Consider the following 20,541-nt stretch of genomic DNA (forward strand, 5'->3'; position numbering starts at 1 on the left):
CTTCTTACCCATGGAAGAGGACTGGAAAGACACAAACAGAGCTTCCGATTTGTGAAAAGCGGCAGACCGCTTGACGTAATGTCGCAAGGCCCTGCGCACATCCAATTTGTGCCACTGCCTCTCTAGACGATGAGTTGGGTTTGGGCAAAAGTTAGGAAGAACCAAATCTTGGGACCTGTGGAACCATGTATTGACTTTTGGGATGAAAGAAGGGTCCAATCTAAGGACCACCCTGTCATCCAGAAACATACATAGATCACTTCTGACTGAAAGGGCGGCCAGTTCCGAAATACGCCTTGCCGACGTGATGGCTACCAGAAAGGCAACCTTCAAAGAGAAGAAATAAAGTGGGCAGGACCCCATGGGCTCGAACGGTGCCATCGAGAGGGCTTGCAACACCGTCGGTAAATCCCATGAAGGGTATCGGTGTACTGTGGGGGGCCTGGTGTTAATTGCCCCTTTTAGGAAAGCGGCAACCGCCGGGTGTTGGGATAGAGAGGGAAATCTATCACACGTGAGAACCATTGACAGGGCCGCAATCTGTCTGTGGATGATACTATGTGAAAGACCTTTATTCAACCCCTCTAAAATGTCAGGAATAGTGACCTTAAAGGTCTATAATTATGAGTGATACACCATTTACAGAATTCCTCCACGTACCGTCATAAATTCTATTAGTGGAGGGTCTCTTCGAGGCTTATATCATGGATATGACCTCAGACGAATAGGACTGTCTGACTAAACTCTCCTGCTCAAGTGCCAGGCGACTAGTTGAAGAAAGATCTTGCGAATGGTAGCCTGAATGAGTGGAAGCGGGGGGAAAGCGTAGAGCAGTCCACTCGGCCACCTGCAGCGGAGGGCATCTGTTCCCTCCGCCCCGGTGACAGAAACCTGGTGAAGTATCTGGGGAGGTGGGAATTTGTCTCTGAGGCAAACAAATCCACCTGCGGATATCCGAACCTCTCTGAAATTTCCTGAAACAGAACCGGGTCCAGTCTCCACTCTGAGTGGTTGACTATTGCCCTGCTCAGTGAATCAGCTTGCCGATTCGCCTCCCCCAATATGTGCTCCACACTGATGGACTTCAGATTGGACTCTGCCTACAGCCCCAAATCCAGTGCTTCCTGCATGAGGGACCATGACCAGGTTCCTCCCTGCCTGTTGACGTGTGCCTTGGCTGCTATGTTGTCCGTCATTATCAGGACATGGTTCCTCGCCACGATCTCGGAAAAGTGACGGAGGGCTAGATGTATTGCCCTCAATGCTAGCCAATTTATATTGTGTGTGAGATCTGACTGTGACCATTGACCCTGTGCCATGTGTGTCTGTAGGTGGGCCCCCCAGCCAAATAGGCTGGCGTCCGTGGTCAGCTTGAGCCTGGGAGGTTCCTTGAATAGGGACCCCCTGTTCAATGCCGACGACGTCCACCACAGGAGGGACAACAGGATGTGGTGTGGAACTCTCACCTTCTTTGTTGAAGCACTCAAGTTCCGTCTCTGGAATGGGAGGAGGAACCACTGGAGGGTCCTGGAGTGCAGTCTGGTGCATGGGACAATGCTCAGACAAGACACCATCTTGCCCAACAGTTGAGACAACTGCACTATGGAGACTACCTTCTCTCTCCAGATCCTTTGGATGAGCAACCTGATACTGTCCTTGCGTTCCTGGGAGATAAACCTTGCACAGGCTGGAATCTATTATGGTCCCTAAGTGGAGGATTCGAGTGGAAGGAACTACAGTATGTGACTCTTTTTGAAGTTTATCAAGAATCCGTGTTCCTGCAGTGTTTGTATCGTGATCTGTAGGTCCAATTGGGCGGAACGGAAGGAACTGGATTGGATGATTATATCGTCCAGGTAACATTGTACGCGCACCGGCATCAATCTGAGGTGGGCTGCTATCACAGCCAATATTTTTGTGAATACCCGAGGGGCCGAAGACAGGCCGAAGGGTAGTGCTCTGTATTGGTAATGCCGATGCATGTAACAACACCAGAGGAACTTGCGGTGTTGTGGGAGGATGGGAATGTGAAGATATGCTTCGGTCAGATCTATGGAGGAGAGAAAATCCCCTTTCCTAATGCTGGCCAGAATTGATTTGAGGGACTGCATTTTGAATCTCCTGTAGGCTAGGAAGTAATTTAGTCCTTTTAGGTCTAGAATTGCTCTCCAACCTCCCGAGGCCTTGGGAACTACGAATAGGATTGTGTAGTACCCTTTTCCTATCTGATCCCGTGGTACTGGTTCTATGGCTTCTATTTCTAGTAGGTGAGCTATGGCCTTGGACACTAGCTCGGCCTTTTGAGCATTTCTTGAGGTGGGGCACTGAATGAAATGGTCTGACGGAATGGAAAGGAACTCTAAGGCGAGACCGAATCTTATGGTCTCCCTCACCCACGTGTCGTTGGTGGTGACCTCCCAAGTGTCGCTGAATAACGCTAAGCGACCTCCAATGGGAGGGTCTGCCCTGGCTTCACTTGGATTTCTTGAAAGGGCAACCCCCAGCCCCTCGAAAGGTACGTTTGGACTGGAACTGAGCTTTAGTTCCAGAACCCTGGCGGTCTTGTTGCCGATCCTGCCTGGGGGAGAAGGAACGAGAGCTTCTGGACCAATCCCAGGATTGTCCGCTCCGAAAGGGCTGCCTCCCTTCCCAAGAGTCCCCGGCACGAAAGGCCTGCCTGCAAAAGTCCTGTTGAGGCCTTCTATCTACCTTCTTAGAATGGTGCGCCAAAACCTTTCGCTTATCCTTCCCCTCTATTAGGAACAGTTCAAGAACCGGGCCAAATAGCTGCTTCCCACTATAAGTGTCTGTTGATAGACGCCACTTTGATTTCAAGTCTGTCTTCCAGTGTTTGAGCCACAGGAGTCTGCGTGAAGAAACCGTGGCCGCAATGGACCTAGCGGAGAACTTGGCAGACTGTAGGGAAGAGTCAGCCATGTATTCTGACGCCGTTACCAGTTTCTCTAGCGTCTGGTGAGTACACACCTGTTCAGGGGGAATCAGAGCCTGTAACTCACGAAGCCACATAATGGATGTCCTTGCAAAAAAGGACAAAGATGTTGCTGCCTTAATTGCCCATGCCGAGGCTTGGTGAGCTCTGCGGAAGGAAAATTCAAACCTTTTATCCTCCGCCTTCAGATTCTCTGCCATTTCTCCAGGGATTGTGGATGTGGAGAACAGAGAGGTGAGCGGAGTGTCCACCGTAGGCACCTCTAGAAGAGAGACAAAGGAGGAAGACATTAAAAAGTTTCTTATCCGTGCTATTGGGGGAAGGCAAAGTGGCCAATGAGGCCCACTGCTTTTCCACGGTAGTGTGGAATATGGCAGGACAAGGAATCTGTTTATCCTCCACTACCTTTTCTGCAAACAGAGGATTAGACTCCTGTGTAGCAGAGGTAGATGGTTTGGGTTCCTGCTCCGTGGCCAAATTGGCCGTGGTACAGGCCTTCGGAAGTAAAGATCTGAACAGGGATGGATCAAAAAGACCCATTGTAGGAGTCGGGTCCGGAGCCGCCTCCTCATCCCCTGACATGGGAATATCCACCAATTCCAGGTCCACTGATTCACCTTCTCCTAATTGAGATGACGCTTCAGATACACCAGTACCTGATATGGGCGGAGGCGGTGGTGCCTGGGGAAACCCTTGACTTATTGAAGAAGCCATAAATTGGTTGAATGCCTGATGCATTTAGCTCTGGAACTGTTCTGCCCACATGACCTGATTTGTGGAACGAGCACCAACCGCTGTGGGGGAATGTGTGGGCACTGGAACTTGTTGTGTGATGTAAGCAGAAGAAACAGAAGGAGGAGGAGGAGGAGGAAGATGAGAAGGAGAGGAATAGGGACTAACCTGTTCAGTTTCCCCTTGAGGAGACCAAGCCCTGGGGACATCATAAGAAGGCACACTTGGAGGATCAAATGGGGACCGGTCCAGTGAAACAGGGGGAACCACTTCAGCCTCACTGGACCTGAGCCTTTGAATTCTGGAAAATTCCTTTTCTAGTGCCTGATGTCTCCTCGAGGCCTCTCTCTCAGCAGCCTTGGAGGGTTCCTTGGTGGTTAAATGTTTGGTTTTAGCCTTCTTCTTTCCCCCCACGTTCAATTCAGAAGACCTGTGCTTTGGTTGTGCGGGGGGAACTCCAGAACCCTGCGATGTCTGAGGAGCTTCACTGTCTGCCATCTCTTGCTGGATATTCTGAGTAGGATATATCCAGGAATGGGGGGAAAATTACGCAGATCTGGTTGTCAGAGAGGGAAGTTCCCACGCTCTGAACAACAACGATGGCAAACAGCCAGACAGTCCACTAGAACTGCCTGGTTAGGCCCTGCTGACAACAGCGCCTGCGAACTACGAAGAACAGGTAATTCAATAGTCCCTTAATTATAAACAGAATAGAATTATGTGTATATGTTCTGATTCCACTCTTCCTTTAGTAGAATATTAAAGCAAATCAATCAGAGATACTGTGTAATTTTCCCCCTTAGGAGCCCAACACAGTAGGCTACAGTATAAAATTCTCAGCCCTGAAATTTATCAACTGGTAAACAAGGCCTACAGCAGTGACCACACCCGAAATCTAATTTCAAAATGGCAGCCGCAACCTCGTGTCTTCCAAAATGGCGATGCCTTTCAAGGAAGAACTTCCCCAATGCCTGTTTTTGCCCGAATAACAACAATACTGGGGAATCCTGCAACACTTGCCCCTTCCCCCTCTTTATCTATAAGGCAGAGACATTTGCGGTTGGTTGTATAGCCTCCGCTGCGATCCGGATCAATGCAGCACTTGCTGGAGCCTCGTGGCCACAAGGAAGGAACGAGTCCTCCCAACCGAGTTGCGCTCCATTAGATCTGACGACGAGGCAGCTTGCTCCAAGGCGCCGAAACCAGGCTTCGTTTTAGCGCTAAGCAGCTGCTTAGCGCTATTCCTGGCTCTGATGGAGTCGGCTCGATCGGCCCCTGAGGCCTACGAGCCCCTGCTGGCTGAAGCTTAACTGTCTCCAAATGCCCAAAAAAGAATACTGTTAAATTTCTAACAATAATAAATTTAAAACAAAAAAACACCAATAAAGGAAAATAAATGCCTATCTGTTCAATTAAATAAGTAAAACTCTAATCTAACAGAGGAGCCATTAAAGTTGCGTCCTCCTGAGCATAGACTAAGTTAAAACTGGGGGAAAGAAGGACCGCCCCAAGGAGGTGTGGCTGAACTTCGAACTTAGTCTCTTGAGCAGGAAGGCTGAAATATCCCACCGGTGGATGCTACATCTAACATGCTGGAGAACTTTGATAATCAAATACTGACTCCAACCAAAATACTTGTAATTCCCAAAGCAACAGGAACTGAACAACAATTACAACATAATGAGAATGTTGACAATCTAGACAAGCAAGCAATAATGACAACACTGGATATGACCTTTTATTCTACTCAGACAAAACTGGAAAAAGAAAAAGAAGACGACGACCAGACTGAACTGATGACGAACATTTCAAACCAAACATGGAGATTTGACTTATTAAGGCAGTGGTGGCGAACCTATGGCACGCATGTCAGAGGTGGCACTCGGAGTCTTCTCTATAGGCATATGTGCTATTGTCCCAGCTTTGCCTCCCCCGAGATCCCCTCACCAGCAGCCCCCTGGAGGAGAGTCACCCCTGAGCGTGGCCCACATGGAGCAGCGCAGCCAAGGACATAGCAGCCAGGCAGCGTAGACAAGACTCTGCCCTCATGCCCCATCGCACAGTTGATGCTGTGGGGCGTGGGCAGAAGGCGTGGCCGCCATGGCGCTGCTGGGTTGACTGGGCGATATGCGACGGGCCCTGGAGATGGTGAGTGGCCCTGCAGGCAGGCCGAGGCAGGGGAAGGGGCAGGGGGCAGGGCAGGAAGTGGAGCAGGGGCAGGGGCAGTTTTTGGGCACTCGTCTCTAAAAGGTTTTAGGGCAACAACCTAATAACTACAAAAGGGCCAGTTCCTTTGAAAAATTGATAACTGCATGTTCTCCCTTGATTCAAACAGCATGTGTGGGAATGAAGAGAGACACATCTGAGGATTCAAAGGCATTGGTATGGAAGCCTGATTGGCACAAAAAGAAAGCCAGAGTTAGATTTAAAAATGGGACATAAAATCTCATTTAGTGGGTTAAGGAGATTTTTAGAGACATTGGTTGATTTAATATTTAGTATTTAAATTTATAATGGAAATGAAAATTAACTGTTAGATTATAGTTTTGAACTGCTATATGGAAATGGATTTGTGACAATGAAAGATATTTTATTAGTAAATGAGGAGCTATTAGGATGAGAAATAGAATATATTAGTGAAATAAGATAAGAACCTAAATTTTGGAACAATATGTGTACTTTAGCTGTGATAATTATCCCGTAATGAAATGAGGGTTACCCGAAGTTTAAACATTATGGTTATCAAAGGCTAAATTTGAACATGGTAATTGGAATTAAGTAAAACTTAAAAACAGGATTTGAATATGTATAACTAAAATTGTGTTCATAAATGTATTGATTGATTGAGCTCTACTAAGAAATGTATGAAACTGAATACAATATAATAATTAAGGGGAATAGAGAGGGAGCCCTTAATGATGTAACCTCAGATTTTCATGAATGACTTTGTTATTGGACTATTGATTACCCTATCACCACAAAGTTTCCTAATTACTTGGGTGTAAAAATTGAAAAATTAATAAAACTTGTTACAAAAAAAGATAATACTTGATGAATGTGTGCAACTGCTTCAACTTAAATCAAAGGAATCTCTTTGATAATACACAAAACCTATATTAAAACATGTTCTCCGGAAATCTGAAAAATAAAAACTCCAAGAAGATTAGCAATTTGAATTTGGCACAAAATTCCTTTCAGCAAAAAAGTAATAATTAACTTTAAAAGTAATCCATAGGTAATATTATACTCCTATAGAATTTTAAATGTTTAATTTTTATGCTTTCTAGATTGTATTAATAGCTTGTAAATAAATTGATACATATCATACATATGACTTTAGAGAAATGCTCACCTAATCTAAAAGTAAAACAAAATAATCATTCAAGGTTGTACAAACTATAATGCTGTTGCTTTTCAGTCTGGCCTTCGTTAATATATATGTTAATGGCAATAAGTGAAAAGCTGGCATTGTACAGGATGCCCAGGAAATTTGTGATATATTTAGGCAAAGTATGACATATCTGTTATTTTAATATATTACATATTTTCTCTAGGCATTGTATATAATGTATATGCATTATAGAGAATGACAGAACTATTTAAGCAAAGTATGAAGAGTGTCATGAAAAAGGTTAGGGGTTGGGGTTAGACTGACCCTTTATTGAAAAGATGTATATGAAAATGAAAGAAGAAATGCAAAATAAAGTATAGGACTTTCTTACTGAAAAAAAAAACAAGAGAAAAAAACCAGTACTGACCTACCTGTTGCAATAGGGAAAGCTACAATGGCATTTCAGCAGACATGTTTTATATTTTGCCAGTTTGCTTTATGTCATGGTCTAGAATACCTAGGAAATATGTGAAACATTAAGCATTTCATACTTTGATGTCCCAATTTTGGCATTCTATAGATTTTCTAGGCACTCTATAATTGATGGTAACATGTATAAATTGATACAGAGTAAGAAATTCATTCAGGAACTACAGCTAGCTGCTAGATTTGTTAATGCAAATTCAGTGTAAAAATAGATTTTTGATCAGATCAGCACAATTTAAAAAAATGAGAAACTGATTCACCTTAAAAAAAAACCCATTTGAATACCATACAATTAAGGAAAGCATCAATCAAATCAAATAATATGGAAATTTTGTTACTTTTTTGTTACTTTTTTTTTCAAAAGCTTGGGAAGGATTCCATGGATGAGAATCCTCAAGGAGAAAACAACTCAAGAAGTCTAGGAAATTTTGACAAGTAAGATTGTAAAAGCCCAGTCTAACATAAAACCAACAAAGAAGAAAAATAACAGCTCTCAAAAGGAACCAGCATGGCTGCATAAAGAACTCTAATAAATTGAAAGACAAAAAGGACAAGTATAAAAAGTGGAAAGAGGGACACATAACTAAGGCAAAATATCAGCAAATAGCCCGAGCCTGCAAAAATGAAGTGAGGAAAGCTAAGGCTCAAAATGAACTAAGGCTTCCGACAAAAATCAAAACTAACAAAAAAAAGCTTCTTTCAACATGCAAACAACCAGAAAAGGAAATGATTGGTCCATTAGTGGGAGAAAGTGGCAAGAAGGTGACAAGCAATAGGGAGAAAGCAGAACTACTTAAGTCGTTTTTTGCATCCATCTTTACACAAAGGGAAGAAACAATCCAATCTATCAAAAACAGTACCGTAAAAAACAGATTAGAAACACAAGTTGAAATAGGCAAGAAAATAGTAAGTAAACACCTGTCCACCCTAGATGAGTTCAAATCACCAGGACCAGATGGATTACACCCCAAAGTTCTAAAGGAACTGGCAGATGTGATCTCAGAACCACTGAACTATATCTTTCAAAGATCCTGGAGCACCAGGGAACTACCAGAGGACTGGAAAAGAGCTGATGTAGTTCACATCTTCAAAAAAGGGAAAAAAATAGATCCAGGAAACTATAGGCCTATCAGCCTGATCTCAATACCTGGGAAGATTCTGGAAAATATAATCAAGCAATGAATCAATGAACACCTAGAAGCAAACAAAGTCATAACCAAAAGCCAACATGCAATAAGACAAATCTTATTGCATTCTTTGACCAGGTGACAATATTAGTGGACCAGAGGAATGCTGTGGATATAATTTACTTGGACTTCAGTAAGGCATTTGATATAGTAGACCACAACTACTACTAGATAAGATAGAAATATGAGGGTTGGACAGCATCACCATCACATGGATTCATAACTGACTGACCAACCACACTCAATGGAACTGCATCTATATGGAGGAAAGTATGCAGTGGGGTACCCCAAAGCTCTGTTTTAGGCCCAGTACTCTTCAACATCTTCATCAATGATTTGGATGAGAGGATAGATGGGAAACCCATCAAATTTGCAGATAACACCAGGCTGGCAGGAATAGCCAACACTCCAGAAGATAGGCTTAAGATACAGGAGGATCTTGACAGACTTGAACATTGAGCGCTATCTAACAAAATGAAATTTAATGGTGAAAAAAGTGAAGTTCTATATTTAGGCAAGAAAAACCAAATGCACAGGTATAGTGTATAGGTGGTATTTTGCTCAACAGTAGTAACTGTGACAGGGATCTTGGAGTCCTAGTGGACAATCATTTAAATATGAGCCAGCAGTGTGCTGCAGCTGCCAAAAAAGCCAACATAGTGCTAGGCTGCATTAACAGAGGGATAGAATCAAAATCACATGAAGTGTTAATACTACTTTACAACCCCTTGGTAAGGCCACACTTGGAATACTGCATCCAGTTTTGGTCACCATAATGTAAAAAAGATGTTGAGACTCTAGAAAGAGTATAGAGAACAATAACAAAGATGATTAGGGAACTGGAGGCTAAAACATATAAGGAATGGTTGCTGGAATTGGATATGTCTAGTTTAGTAAGGAGAAGGACGAGGGGTGACATGATAGCAGTGTTCCAATATCTCAGGGGTTGCCACAAAAAAGAGGGAGTCAAGCTATTCTCTAAAGCACCTGAAGGCAAGATAAGAAGCAACGGATGGAAACTAACCAAAGAGAGAAACACTTATTACAAACTCACCCGAAGTCAAGTAGAGTGAATTATTAGGCAGAAACAGGACAAACCTCTTTCAAATGGTAGAAACAAAGACACATTCCTCCCCTCAAGTTTCCAGTGAGATGCAAAACTACACAATCACAAAGCAATGGAGGAGCAAACAAATACAGGCCAACTGGCCAAACCTGAGGATTTGAATAAAGAAGAAAGAAATTTTCTGTACGCTAATATATCTATTTACATTCTTCTAATTTATTTATGAAAATTTGTAAAAATTGGGAATTTGCTTAGCATTTGAATTATTTTAAATATGCTAGAAAAATTATCCAAGAATAATTTCTCTATTTGCAGATGTAAATTGTCTTTCTTGATTAAAAGTGACATAAATAGATGGTTGAGCTTGTTTGCAAGAATTGTATTACTAGGATGTATTTAGAAGAGTTCCAGGTTCACATTTTAAAGTTCTTTCAACAATATTAGAAATTATTAAGGATTTCCAGATTTTAGTCTAAATTACCACTAGGTTAAAATACTGGGGGTTTTAATTGTCCTAATTTTCACTTTTATCACTGGGCATTCATTTTTATTTTTATTTCTGCACAGAATTATGAAAAAGGTATAAAGTTACTTTCTCACCTCTTTGAGGCTTCTCGTCGACTGTGGGAGGGCGGCAGCTCCTCTCACAGCTCAAGTTACTCCTTAGGGCTGACGAAGCAAAGATCACCCAGTAAGAAAGCCAATCACATAGCTGCACCAGCCGAAAGTCACAAGAACATCTAAGCGTAAAGAACCACCGTGGATGATCCAGGTGAGATCTTTCCATTCCTCTCTTTATCCTATTTTTTCCTCTTTTTTTCATGTAAAAAGCTTTTGGGGAATTATTTCCCTGCCTCGAGAGAGCGGCGTTCGTTAATGTGGGAAGAGAAGTTTTGAACAAAACGAAAGAATAACTAAATTTTATTGACTATTTTTACTTCTATTTACTTTGGGGTCCCGAAAAAATTCTTATTACTGAACTTCATTATTTTGCCTAGTTTATATATGGAGAATTTTTTTAAAAATTTTTTAATGTTGTTTTGGATATCTGGGAAAAGATTATATAATCTACTGCCGACATCTTGTGGTGAAATTTAAAACTACAACTGCCTTCTCTAGTCTGATGCTGAGGTTGGTTTTGATCTTCAAATCATCACAAAAAGGAAAAGATAAAGAAGTTGAAACAGCTGCAATTGTGGGGGTGGACATTGGCTAACTGCTGTCAAATATAGCCCTCACTAAAAGATAAAAGGATTGCTTCTAGCCATTATAGAAATGGAGAAACCCTATTTACAACTTAACTGTAAACTTATACTGGAAAAAAATTATGAAGCCACTGAGCAAGTATGTGCCAAAATAAAAGAGATTACTACAGAAATAAAAAACAGAAACTCTATTTTAAATTTACAAACTGAACCCCAGGTTTCACCTGATCATTTTACAGACAAAAAAACAACAGAAGAGGAATTAAGTAACACCAAAGAAGATTTTAAGTCATTTTACATACAACCTATTGAGATTTTTGATGAAAAAAAAGTAACTTTAACTAAACTATATACAACTTCAAAAGCGACAGGAATTGATGTACAAAATCAACTACTAACTACAAAATTGGACATAACTGAGTGTCTTACTCAGCAGAATCAAACATTGAGACCTGAATCTCTAAAGCAACAAGGCATTAATTACAAAGGAGCCAGCTTTCCTAAACAGAAAATGGGATGTTTTTTTTTAATCCAAATGATACTACGAGGAATAAAGAGAGACTCATTTCTTGATATAGAAGCCCTGTTATGGAAACCTGCTTGGCACAAAAAGAAAGCCAGAATAAGACTTAAAAATGAGTTTTAAAATTGTATGTAATGGATTACAAAGGCTGTTTAGACACGAACTGATCTAAGGTTTAAGACTCAGACCTATAACTGAGAAGAAAAACTTTTGCTTAGTAGAATAAATATGTAAAATAGAGTAAGACTGTATTTTTTGAATTAATATGTTTATTCTATGTATGATAATTATTCTGTACTATTATGTTATGAAAAGAGGGAAATTGGGGATATCCGAAGCATTAATATTAGGCCTATGTATGTTTAAATTGAGACATTTCAGGTGACACTGTTAAAAATATTGTAAACTTTCAGCGTTTCATATTGCTATGATTTTGGAGCATTTAATTTAATTTAATTTTACTTTTTTTTGACAGCAGCTGCCCTCTTCTCAAGGGCATAATAAAAAGTCTGCTGACCTTGGCAAGCTTACTAAAAAGTAAATTATATTCAGTGCAAGATATTCTACTTCCAAATTGGTGTACATAAGAAAGAAGATCTATTTAAATCTGATTTCTTCATGTTATATTAATGAATCTGCAACCAAGAGAGAAAATTATAAAATTATCATATGAAAACATGTCTAATGTCTTAGATTTATTTTAGCTTCTTTCTTCCTATTTATTATTCACCCTAGATGGCTTCTGACGCTATATTAAAATGGCTACATGTGGCCATGTCCCAGATTATTGAGCACTCAAAGCACATCAAGGGTCAGAAGACTGATCTGGTTTTTATTTCAGGTGAGTGCAAAGTGATCTAAGAGCTAAGACCATTATTATCTATTCCTTTTTATGATCAGACAACTTGCTGATAGCTTTGGAGTTTTCTGGTGCTGCTGTCCCCTGCAAGGAGATGGGAGCTATTAAATCACTCTACCCTGCCTTGGTGCTTGATGGTTTTCAAATGATAATCAGGAGTTTTCTGATTCTTTGATGGGCAGTTTATCTGAAACCCTGATAAATCTTTGGAGTGAGTATTAGCAGCGATCAATACGATTGCAAGAGGTGGCCTTTCTCTATATGCTTATCCTGTTCCAGGCCAACAACAGACACAGATGTTAGTTTGCAAAGGTTTTACTTTTGGATAAAGCAAGTATAGGCAATAGAAGGCAGAGTGTGTTTGCAAGCACCTCAGCAAAGTCCCAATAACACATGAGCCTGCTTACAAATAAATTCCAAACAGGGAGATCCAAAGCAGTGGGCAAAGGTATTACCAATTCATAGTTCACATAATTAAATTTTATATCTAGTTCTTTATATCTAGCCAGTCCAGTTTCAGAGTGATAGAATTTTCAGAGGCAAAGGGTACAAAGCTTGAGATAGAATGATTGTACCAAAGGAGTTTATCTTATGTAAAGTCTCTGTCAAGTGGCAGCCAATAAAGGCTGAGATGCCAGGCAAGGAGATACATAGAGGAACTTTGACCTGCTTGGCATGGAAAATGGCACTCAAGATCCTGGTCCTCATCAACTGCCTAGATATACTTCTAATGATAGTTGGCAGGGTCAGCCTCAGGTGCTAAATTGCTTACTGATGTCTGGTACATTCAGAGTAGACTCCTCAGTATCAGAGTCCTTCAAGTCTGAGTGAGCTGGATTTGTTAACATTGATCCTGGGGGAATTCTTGGTTTTATGAACAGCTCTAGGAAATGAGACATCATAATAAAGACATGCCTACAGTGCTGCTGGGAAAGACAATGAAAGAGACTGAATGAATGCTTGTACAATTCCATATTAAAGCCTTCACAATAGTGATAAGAATAGTGAGATAAAATTGTTTACCTGCTCTTATTGCATTTGCAGATCACAATCCCAAAGCCCTTTCTGAAACAACTTACGGTATTAATAGAGAGGAGGGAAACTTAATGGGCACATTGAGGAATAGTATAAGAATCTGATGGATTGAAGTTGGACTCTGGCTGGGCAGTTCCCTTTGCATTGAATGTAGAGGGGTCTTGCCCTATTAGAAAAATTCATGAGCCTTGAGGAAGTGAATAAAGTTCTTGGAGATGTTAACATTATCAACTGTATATCATATCATTCCTCTTGGGGAGGAACAAGCTATGAGCCTCAACCTTAGCAAGACTGATTGCTCTAAATTTCAAGCCAAGGATTTACCATCTTAAGCTCTTGATTTGGTAGTAGTTCCCTAGGTAAAACATATATGTAATTTAAAAGTTTTTCTGCAGTCTTGACTCCTACTCAATGGGCAAGTAGGAGACAGGACTAGGAGAGCTTTTGCACAAATTCATTTTCCAGGATTGAGAGGAACTTCTACAACTACACATGCTTTAGTCACCTTCCACTTGGCTACCCTCAAACAACACCCAGAAGTTACAATCATTTCAGAATGCAGCATTACAAGCAATCATATTATTTTTCATTTTGCCCATGTAACGTCTCTGCTCTATGACCTGGACAGTTACTACAAGAATTCTGATTGCAATACAAAGTACTGATTATCGCCTAATGTCCTTTATAACTTAGGATCTGATTGTCTTGTCTTTCTTCTATAATTTCTACTCAAACTGTAAAAATCTAGTAAAGTTGATATACATTAGATCCAGCTATAAAGCTTTGTCACCTTGCAAGACCTAGGAGGTATCTCTTCTCTGTAGCAGTCTGTTTTATAGAAGAATGACCCTTACCTGTTGAGCTTTCATACAACTCTTCCACCAAATGTGTAATGACAGTCCTTAGTAGTCTATTGTGATATCATTTTAATTCTTTTAAGTTAGTTATTATTCCCAACATAGTTACATTTAATTATCTGTTTTGATGATCCTAATATCTTTATAATCACTTTAAGCCAAATACATAAGCCACCTACAGTTTATTTCAGCAGTTGAGGCAGTGATTGAGGCAGCGAATGAATGAATGAATGAATAGCAAAGTAAGCATTATTTCAAGAGGAGCAATGCTATTATGAAGTCTACCTAGATCTATCTTAGTAATAGTTTCATTCCTTGGATTAAGATGATTGCACTGCATCAAGACACTCCTTCTACTTACCACTGGATCTGTTCTTACGGTTTGATTTACCACCTGTAAGAAGCATCTTGAGACTGTTCCGAAACATGATTGTTCTGGTCTATCAGCACGACTCAGAAGCTATATAAAAAAAAATTAAATGTATCCATTAACTAATTTTTGGTCATTATTAACAAGGAGTAAAACTGAGATACAAATCTTTATAACAGCTCTTTATATTAATAAGGTAACATCCAAAATCCAACATTTAAAAACTTCTTAGTCTTTAAATAAAGTCTTATATAAGAGATTTTCTATCTTCCAGGCAAGGCTAACTATACTTAAGTATTTCTGGATTCTGTTCTACTTCATCTGTTTACAGTTTGGGACATGACTGGATTCTGCAAATTAGGTAAAACTGACAAGTTACTCCCCTATGCTGTTAACAACATAGTTTTACTGCAGACAGTCCATGTCTTACATAGATGGTCAGGAGTGCCAAATCTATATAAACAGAAAATGACCAGTGGTGAAAGATTTTCTACTGAAAGAGTTATTGGAACTAAAGATGAGCTAGTGGAACTAAAGTATGAAGAGATTTACAGTAATTCAAAAGGACCCATGTTAGGTGCCTCATTTACTAATATACTTACCAACTGATATATTTCAAATGAACACTAACCAAATGAACAAACATTTCTTCTATTATACTACTCTTGAATGTGTTCTGAAATGTTATGCTTATTTGAAAATATAAGAGCATCAACATAGGCGTTGGATTTACCTTTTATCTTTTAAGACCATTTGTGAAGAAATAAATGAAGAAGAATCAAAAGCCAAAGGAGTAACTGAGTAAGATTTTTTACAGATTACAACCCAAAGATAAATTACAGAGAAATAACATGCCTTTATACCAGGAATGTCAAACTGCCGGCCCGCAGGCTAGACACGTCATGCAGAAGCCGCGCCCACCCCATTGCCAATGGCAAAACAGTCCCGATATGTCATGTGACATCGCGAGTTTGACATATCTACTTTATACTATCTCTGGGTTGCTTGCTATTCTTTGTACGTAGACTATCAAAATCAGAATAGAATAGAGCTGGAAGGGACAGAGGTCTTCTAGTCCATTCCCCTGCTCAAGCAGGAGAGCCTATATCAGGCCTTTTCAACCGGTGGTACGCAGTGATACATTGGCTCCTGCCAGGTGGTACGCAGCCCTACTTAGCCTAGACAAGTGTAGTGGGGGAGGGAAAAAGTTAAAGCAGTGCAGCATAGGACTTGCTGTAAGAGAGTCATCAGGAACCACAGGGCTGCTCAGGTAAGACAAAGGTCCTAGGATAGACACTTTGGCACACCCAGAAAAGAGGAGGGGGTGGAGACAGGAGTGGATATAAAAGGAGGCCATTTTGGCAGGAGGGAGAGGAAAAAAAAAGATGCCAGTGAAAGTCAGAATAGAAAGGGCTTTTGTCAGAGAAGCGGTGACAGAGACAGACAGGAAAAGCTTTTGGGGAGAAGTGTGTGTGAGAGACAGGAAAGGCTTTTGGAGAGTTGTGTATGTCAGAGACACAAAGGAAAGGCTTTTGGGGAGAAGTGTGTGTGTATGTGTGAGAGAAAGAGGGAGGCTTTTGCAAGTGAAGGGTGAGAGCGAGCGCGAGGAGCTTTTGTGAACAAAAGGTGAGAGAGCATGTGAGAGGCTTTTGCAAGCAAAGGGTGAGAGAGCGTGAAGGGTTTTGCAAGTGAAGGATGAGAGCACAAGAGGCTTTAGTGAGCGAAGGGTGAGAGACAGGGGGGGGGTTGCAAGTGAAGGATGAGAGAGCACAAGGATTTTTGCGAGCGAAGGTTGAGAGAGAGTGCAAGCAACTTTTGCGAGAGAAGTATTAAAGAGATAAAGAGAGCACAAGGGGCTTTTGCAAGCGAAGGCTGACAGAGCGTATGATGGGCTTTTGCGAGTGAAGGGTAAAAGAGAGAGAGCATGTGAGAGGCTTTTGCAAGTGAAGAGTGTGAGAGAGAGCACGAGGGACTTTTGCAAGCGAAAGGTGAGAGAAAGAGCATGAGGGGCTTTTGCAAGCGAAAGGTGAAAGAAAAGAGCATGAGGGGCTTTTGCAAGTGAAAGGTGAGAGAGAGCACAAGGGGCTTTTGAGAGCGAAGGGCTAGAGAGAGAGCACAAGGATCTTTTGCAAGAGAACAGTGAGAGAGCGAGAGAGCACGAGGGGCTTTTGTGAGCAAAGGGTGAGAGAGAGAGATTGCGAGGGGCTTTTGCGAGCAAAGCATTAGGAGAAAGAGAATAGAATAGAGCTGAAAGGGACCTTGGAAGTCTTCTAGTCCAGCCCCCTGCTTAAGCAGGAGAACCTATACTATTTCAAACAAGTGACTATCTAGTCTCTTCATAAAAACCTCCAGTGATGGAGTGCCCACAATTTCTGAAAGACGCTGTTCCACTGGTTAATTGTCCTTACTGTTAGGAAGTTTCTCCTTAATTCCAGGTTGCTTCTCTCTTTGATCAGTTTCCAACCACTGTTTTTTATCCTGCCCTCTAGTGCTTTGGAGAATAGTTTGACCCCCTCTTCTTTGTGGCAGCCCCTCAAATACTGGAATACTGCTATCATATCACCCCTATTTCTTTTTTTTAGACTAGCCAAACCCAAATCCTGTAGCCATTCTTCATATGTTTTAATCTTCAAGCCTTTGATCATTTTAGTTGCTCTTTTTTCCAAAGTCTCAACATCTTTTTTGTAGTATGGTGACCAAAATTGGTTGCAGTATTCCAGGTGTGGTCTTACTAGGGTTTTATAAAGCGGTATTAATACTTTGTGTGATCTTGATTTTATGCCTCTGTTTATACAACCCAAGATTGTATTAGCTTTTTTGGCGGTAGTTACACACTGCTGGCTCATAGTCAAGTGATCATCCACTAAAATTCCAAAGTCCCTCTCACAGTTACTGTTTTTGAGCCAGGTCTCACCTAATCTGTACTAATACTTTTGATTTTTCCTGCCTAAATGTAAAACTTTGCTTTTCTCCACCTTAAAATTCATTTTGTTGGATAGGGCCCATTGTTCAAGTTTCTCTTGATCTTTTTGGATCCTGAGCTTGTCTTTTGGGGTATTGACTATTCCTGCCAGTTTAGTGTCATCTGCAAATTTGATGAGTTCCCCTTCAATTCCCTCATCTAAGTCATGTATGAAGATATTACAGTACTGGGCCTAAGATGGAGCCTTATGATACCCCACTGCTTACTTCTCTCCATATGGCTGTAGTACCATTGAGTATGGTTTGTCAGCCAGTTACAGATCCATCTGGCGGTGATGTTGTCTATTCCATCTTTCTCTAGCTTACTAAGCAGCACGGTGTGGTCTACTTTGTCAAATGCCTTGTTGAAATCTAAGTATACTACATTCACAGCGTTTCGCTGGTCTACAAATTTAGTCACTTTAGCAAAGAATGAAATAAGATTGGTTTGGCATGATCTCTTTTTAACAAACCCTTGCTGCCTACTGTTTATAACTTTGTTTGCTTCTAGTTGTTAGCAGATCTGTTTTTTTTAACAAGTTTTATTGATTTTTTTTTACAACCAGGTGCTTGAGAAACAACGTGGTGACAGGATAATCAATTATCCAAAAGCATATGTAATTCAGATTAAATCATTAAAAACTCCCTCTCTATTCCCTCAAATAATATATTCAAATTAATGTATTTTTCAATAAAGTTCAATCAATCAAAAGAATCTCAATAACATTTCATCTATATAAATCCAGATCCTGTATTGAGCTTTACTATTTACAATTACCATATTCCAATTTAGTTTAGATAAACATATTGTTAACACTTCAGGTGTCTCTCCTTTCCCTTTTTCCTTAACATAATCAGTGAGTCATTTATTAATATCATTACTTCTTTTATCAAAAATCCCTCTTATTCTCCTTCCATTATAAAATAACTATCCTTCCTCAAAACAAGAATATTACTCCAAAAAATACATTTCTACTCTATTTTAAATCTATAATCTATCAATCAATCAATATCTATGTAAAACTCTTTTAACCCACTCAATAAAATTTAAATCCAATCCAAGTAATTGTTATATCTACAACAAATATATTAATACAAAGAAAAACATATTCTCACTAAGTTCACATATTTAATTAATCTTTATTCAATCAGGATCTCTAAATGTCTAATTTAGCAATCTTAAACCTTGAATCAATCTCTGTCTAAAAAGCCTTTTAAACCCATTGTGTACAGTTTTAGGTCACACTCTTAAATCTTATTCTAGCCTTCTTTTTGTGCCAAGCAAGTTTCCATAACAAAGCCTCTATATCAACAAATAAGTCTCTCTTTATTCCTTGTGGTATCATTTGAGTCAAGAAAGAGCGTCCTCTATTCTATTTTAGGGATCTGACTCCTTTGTAAATAATCCCTTGTTGTTTTAAAAATTCAAGTCTCAACATTTGAATCTGCTGAGTAAGACACTCAATTATGTCCAGTTCTGTGGTTAATAGTTGGTTATCAAAATTGCCGTAGTCCTCAATCAGTTGTATTTGCACTTCCGGTTCCAGATCGCGGCATGTGCAGCTGTACAGAGAGAGACTTCTCTCTTCACTGGCTGTTTTCCCTCCGCCGGTGGACCCTTAATCGGGTCAAAAAGTCGCCCTGGAGGGGCGACTACCATTGAAGAGGTCTTCGTCGACTGTGGAAGGGCGGCAACTCCTTCCATGATCCGAGATTGCTCCTTAGGGCCAAGGGAGAAAAGATTGGCCAGTAAAATGGCCAATCACTTTGCTGCTATAACCAGAAGTCAGAAGAACATCTAAGCGCAAAAACCCACTGTGATTGATCCGGTGACTTTTTTTTTCTCCTCTCTTAGACCTTTTCTCTTTTTTGTTTCCTGTAAAAAGCCTGTCTTCTGGAGTGGTGGCTATTCCTGCCTCATTCAAATCATTGATAAAGATGTTGAAGAGCACTGGGCCCACTACACACTTCCCTCCATGGAGATGCAGTTCCAGTGAGGACCACACGCTGAGTATGGCCGGTCAGCTAGCTATGAATCCATCTGATGGTGATGCTGTCTAACCCACATTTTTCTATCTTATCAAGTAGTAAGTTGCAATCTACTTTATCAAATGCTTTACTGAAGTCCAAGTAAATTATATCCACAGCATTCCTCTTATCCACTAATTTTATCACTTGGTCAAAGAATGCAATAAGGTTTGTCTCGCATGATCTGTTTTTGACAAACCCATGTTGGCTTTTAGTAGAGATTTTGTTTGCCTCTAGGTGTTCGCTGAATCGTTGTTTGATTATCTTTTCCAGAATCTTCCCAGGTATTGAGGTCACGCTGATAGGTCTGTAATTTCCTGGATCCATTTTCTTTCCTTTTTTGAAGATGGGAACTACATCAGCTCTTTTCTGATGCTGAGATTGGCTTTGACCTTCAGATCATCATAAAAAGGAAAAGACAAAGAAAATTAACAGTTGTTAAATCTGTGGGGATGGACACTGGCTAAACGTTATTAAATACAGCCTCCACTAAAAGTTAACAGGACTGTTTCTAGTTACTATTGAAATGGAGAAACCCTATTCACAACTCAACTGTAAACCTATATTGGAAAAAATCTATGAAGCCACTGAGCAAATATGTCTGCAAATAAAAGAGAGTACCACAGAAATAAAAAACAGAAACTCTACTTTGAATTTACAAACTGACCTTCTGACTATTCTACAGACCAAAAAATAACAGAAGAGGAATTAATCAACATTAAAGAAGATTCTATCTCATTCTATGTATTGAGATTCCTGATGATCAAAATATGACTGTAACTAAGCCATCCACAATTTCAAATTAGCAGATCTGTTTTTTGATTATCCTTTCCAAGATCTTCCCAGGTATTGATGTTAGATTGATTGGTCTGTAGTTTGCTGGGTCTGATTTTTTTTTTCCCTTTCTTGAAGATGGGAATCATATCAGCCCTTTTCCAATCCTCAGATACT

General features: G+C 40.3%; 1 long non-coding RNA gene across 2 annotated transcripts in view; it reads right to left on the reverse strand.

The window, feature by feature from the left end:
* LOC120310119 overlaps positions 1 to 20,541 on the reverse strand; it is a 96,448-nt gene that overhangs the window by 21,661 nt on the left and 54,246 nt on the right. Inside the window, exons 2-3 of one of the 2 annotated variants that reach the window (XR_005557273.1) lie at positions 14,593 to 14,691; positions 7,445 to 7,530 (exon numbers count right to left, since the gene is read on the reverse strand). This is a non-coding gene — a long non-coding RNA (uncharacterized LOC120310119). The remainder of the gene's footprint in view (positions 1 to 7,444; positions 7,531 to 14,592; positions 14,692 to 20,541) is intronic. The other variant, XR_005557274.1, reaches the window with a different exon arrangement.

Source organism: Crotalus tigris, unplaced genomic scaffold (genome assembly GCF_016545835.1).
Source record: "Crotalus tigris isolate CLP2741 ecotype Arizona unplaced genomic scaffold, ASM1654583v1 scf7180000018124.1459596, whole genome shotgun sequence".
In the NCBI taxonomy this organism is placed as follows: domain Eukaryota; kingdom Metazoa; phylum Chordata; class Lepidosauria; order Squamata; family Viperidae; genus Crotalus; species Crotalus tigris.